The following is a 5,403-nucleotide window of genomic DNA, read 5'->3' as shown; positions in this document are numbered from 1 at the left end:
ATAATTATATTACATATTTATATAATTATATTACATATTTATATAATTATATTGCATATTTATATAATTATATTGCATATTTATATAATTATATTACATATTTATATAATTATATTGCATATTTATATAATTATATTGCATATTAGTATAATTGTATTACATATTTATATAATTATATTACATATTTATATAATTATATTGCATATTTATATAATTATATTGCATATTTATATAATTGTATTACATATTTGTATAATTGTATTACATATTTATATAATTATATTACATATTTATATAATTGTATTACATATTCGTATAATTGTATTACATATTTGTATAATTATATCATATATTTATATAATTTTATTACATATTTATATATTTGTATTACATATTTATATAATTATATTGCATATTTATATAATTATATTGCATATTTATATAATTATATTGCATATTTATATTATTGTATTACATATTTATTTAATTATATTGCATATTTATATAATTATATTGCATATTTATATAATTATATTGCATATTTATATAATTGTATTACATATTTATATAATTATATTACATATTTATATAATTATATTACATATTTATATAATTATATTGCATATTTATATAATTATATTGCATATTTATATAATTGTATTACATATTTATTTAATTATATTGCATATTTATATAATTATATTGCATATTTATATAATTATATTGCATATTTATATAATTGTATTACATATTAGTATAATTGTATTACATATTTATATAATTATATTACATATTTATATAATTGTATTACATATTCGTATAATTGTATTACATATTTGTATAATTATATTATATATTTATATAATTTTATTACGTATTTATATAATTATTTTTATTACATATTTATATATATTTATATAATTATTTTATTACATATTTATATAATTATATTACATATTTATATAATTATATTGCATATTTATATAATTATATTGCATATTTATATAATTGTATTACATATTTATATAATTATATTGCATATTTATATAATTATATTACATATTTATATAATTATATTAATAAGTAGTTATTTGTACACAGTTCGATGAAATAATACAGGCATGGTCATATACGATAAAATCACATTAGATCACCAGAGTTAAACAACGTTGACCCTGACCAGTATCAGATGGGTTACCTTTTGGGAATACCAGGCGCTGTATGTAGTAAGACGTCCACAGCTTCTGCATCCAATCTGGACTCATCTTGTATTGAACGTTCTGAAAACAAGGCATAATTTTTTTAAACTCTTGTAATTTAAACGATTAGAAAAAGGCTCTTTAAAATGAATAATGGAGACTTTTTAGAAAATAAATTAGTTGAAATCTTAATTAAAAATTTAGCAAGAACTTTTTTCTCAACCAGTATGAATAAAACAGTAGATGTATGTATGCGTACGTTTGTGAAAATATTTAACCGATAAACTCTTTAACTACTGGTCACATAACACTGAAATAAACAGGAAATAGTAACCATATTTTTTTTTATTTTTACACAGTGATCACCACTTATCAAGGCCCGGAAGCCACTCAGGGATAAGGGTTATTGCAAGTACATTACGTTAGTGTGGAGATTTGATGAAGTGTTTACTTAAGGGGACGGTTCATTAGGAATTTGTTAACGTTGGACTTGAAGACATCCAAGTTGTAGTCCGGTGGGAAGCAGTCAGACGGAACAGAGTTTCACAGGCATGCAGTTCTAAGAAAGAAGCTTTGTTCATGGAATCCGCGTTTTGATTTAGACACAGATATAGAGTGGGGGAAATTTTTCACAGTGGATTCAGCTAGACGGGTGTTTTTCGTGAAAGATTGGCGAGGGGGGACCAGAGATTGGAGTTCAGACGAGCACTTGCCATGGAAATAACGATAAAACAAGGATAGGCTCGCAACGTCTCCTGTGGGAGAGAGGTTGCAGAGTAGAGAAAAGGGCCTCCCCCACTAAGCCACGAAGTCTATTTTGTACTCTGTCAAGGCAGGATAGGCTGTTTTTAGCAGCTCCTGCCCAGATATGGCAACAGTATTCCATCCTTGGACGTACTTGACTTTTATATAGATAGAGAATTGCATCAGTAGTAAGATATCTTCTGGAGCGGTAGACGGATCCCACCATCTTTCCAGCGACCTTGGCAACAGACTTGATGTACGTGTTCCATTTCAGATCAGGAGGAAAGATCAAACCCAGAAGCTTGTCAAAACACGGAGCCTCACCCAGACGAGAGCCATCCATCACAATTGATGCCAGATGGGGATCAGAGCGTTGAATAATTTCTAATGAGTAAAATCTTTGTTTGGATAATGAATAACGCGTACAGAAATATTCCTTCATGTTGAAAAGCAAAATGTTCATTTGAACTTGTCTGTTACATGAAACGGCTGTCCCCTTCTCATGTAACATGTCACCTATCTTCCTTGAATAGCTCCATTCGTCAGTGTTACACAAGAAGGGCTGTCCCCTTCTCATGTAAGTAAGAAGGCAGACTAGATAAGTGAAAATGATATTAGGAAAAGGCTAGAATCGAACCCTGTAGGCAAGTGTTAAAGATAATGGATAATTGAAATCCTAGGAATGCAGTCGATTGTTAATTCCTTTAGAAATAACTGAATATTATTCATGAAGCGATTGTCTATTCTTTTAGAATGACTGGATATTAAATATGTCAGTTAAAAGAATGGACAATGCGAGTTAAAACAATATCGTTTAAAAATAGGTTAGATGTTAAACAATTAGAATTGGAAATTCTTGTTCACCAACACTGTATTTTAACAGACATATGTAAATCCCGTGAAAATTAATCACGTTGGGAACCACACTTCTGACGTCATAAACAAAGTAGATTTCTCAGTATATGGATCGAGGATTCAAAGTAAGGAGGTTGATTGGGAGCAGATAATCAGAGCATATCACACATGGTGATAGAGTCAGTTGGCGAGTAGGAGCTCCTTAGAGGCGAAGAGAGAAGAGTAAACCATGTAGTCGAAAAAGCTTGAATTCCTGACTTCATCAATCGGCCGACAGATGAATAAAGAAATCACCATTAATAATTTGTAACTATTTGTCTCGTGTCGTCATTCCTGACAACCGAAAAGGTAAATGTGTTTCGTATATTCGTCTACAAACAAACTCTTGTATAACCCCTTTACAAGTAATGTGCCTCTTCCATCATAAGTGATGTATCTCCTCCCCTCTATATGTGTTAAGAACTGTTGCATCATATCCCCCAGCCCGTATTAATATTATGAAGTCCACATGTTATAAATGTCTCTCTCATTGTCATCATCATTGTTATTCGTGCATTATGAGTTTCCGTATTATGTGTCCCCAAAATGAACGCCTGCTATTCAACATGACGAGATATTCCTATTACTTTTACGCATGCACAAATTCATCCATTAAGTGGTTTAATTTAAAATTTTTCTTATCTATCTGTCGATATCTCCACTGGTAGGAGACGCAGCTTGAACCCTATATGTTTTGGTTTCAATTCTAGCTGATGGCACCCAAGTCATTTTTATTTATTTATTTATTTATTTATTTATGCTTTTAAAAACAGTACTATATATTATCATTAATACAGCATAATCGCATTGACATACCGGTTCTCGTCAGATCACCGAAGTTAAGCAAGATCGAGCTTGGTTAGTACCAGGTGGGTAACCATTTGGGAATTCTAGGCGCTGTATGAACTCTCCGCTTATCTCGGCATTTTCTTCCAGTCGTCCTGTAAACACTTCATTGGCCACTGGTATTAAAGCAATGTTGACTAAGGAGAGGTGTGGTTGGAGATTGCGCACCTCCTGTCACAAAAATTCCACTGCGCAGGCACCCCTTCGTGGGTATCCATAATCTATCAAAGACTGAATGAGCCTCATAGGTACTTGATGTCGAGTGTGGACCCTGCGCAAACGTTTGCTTTCCAAGAACTGCTCCCTTACGGCACATGCGCAGAAGGTTTTCAATGCGTCATTTATCCATTGAATTACGTCAAGTACGAATTGGAATCAACAGCAAACTTATATCGGACTTATATTAAAACTACATTTCTTTCACTTTTTTCGTGCGCTATTTTATTTCACAACTACATTTCTTTCACTTTTTTTTAATCACTTGTGTTTTTCTGTTTTTTGGTTTTTTTTTTTTTTTTTTTTTTTTTTTTTTTTCTAGTTTGAGTAAATTTCATTCATCTTTTTTTTCTGAAAAACTTTTTCATGGCTAAATAGACCACTGAAAACCTTCTGCGCATGTGCCGTAAGGGAACAGTTCTAGGAAAGCAAACGCTTGCGTAGGCTCCACACTCCTCATCAAGTGCCGCCCCATATAATATTATAGGTATAATATAATGATCAATAGCGAATTGGTTCTGTAATAATAAGTTCGAAATCTTCATGAATCAAAACATATATATGTATATTTTACGACCAGGCAAGGTTGGGCTCCCCTCCTCGCTAGTTTATATATTTGTGCAGTAGTACTTTTAGCGCACGTACATACGTACGTACGTGTGTCATGATTTCCAGATTATAAATTATTCTATCAGGAGATCCTATTTATTAAAAAGGATTATAGAAGGTGATAACTAGAGCTAAGACAACAGCATATACTTTTCATTGTTTTGACTCTCGAGTGTGTATCCGACACGGTTAATCAACAGAGAATCACATCACTCTATATAAAAGCATATGATATCAATGGATACACACTCGAGAGTCAAAACAATTAAAAGAATATGCTGTTGTCCTAGCCCTAGTCATGATAACATACTACAAACATTAATTTAGTATATAGATACGCTAATTTAAGGTTCGTAGTATGTTTTCACCTTCTATCCCCTTTTTAATAAATAGGATCTCCCGATCACTGAAGACGCAAAGTAAAAAAAAAAAGAAAAGAAAAATTAAAATAAAAAAAACATGATGTCGCTTTTGGGCCGTATGTGAAACTAAAGTATACCTTCTTGGTCTTATGGCTAGATTCCAAGGGTAGTATCTGTTCTGTCTAAAGATGATATAATGATATCGTGGGGGTTTTCGTTTACACCGGGCTTTAATACAATGAAAATATGTCACAGACTCCTATAAGGATATTGGACATAAACCGTAATACCCAGATATATTCTGACTCTACATTAACAAGATTACTTAAATAAATACTTTTACAGTTTTAACAAAAGGGCTACAATGATATCGTGGGGTCTCCATTCATGCTGAACGTCCACAGAATGCTCTGCAGCAATATATTACATATGAAAGATACCGCTGTGGAATTTCCACAAGGTCCCCCTAGTCTTAATAATTATAAAACTAGGTCCTGCAAGTATATATAATTATTACTATACTTAGTGTTAAT

The 5,403-nt window shown here is 31.4% G+C and overlaps 1 pseudogene; it reads left to right on the top strand.

Moving 5' to 3' along the window:
- The first annotated feature begins 3,626 nt into the window (after positions 1–3,626).
- On the top strand, positions 3,627–3,743 carry LOC145252911 (5S ribosomal RNA; annotated as a pseudogene).
- Positions 3,744–5,403: the final 1,660 nt, after the last annotated feature.

The sequence above is a fragment of the Euprymna scolopes genome, chromosome 29, assembly GCF_053919585.1.
Source record: "Euprymna scolopes isolate OS-2025 chromosome 29, ASM5391958v1, whole genome shotgun sequence".
In the NCBI taxonomy this organism is placed as follows: domain Eukaryota; kingdom Metazoa; phylum Mollusca; class Cephalopoda; order Sepiida; family Sepiolidae; genus Euprymna; species Euprymna scolopes.
Note: the sequence above shows the minus strand (reverse complement) of the source record. Positions and strands in the feature narration are given on the sequence as shown.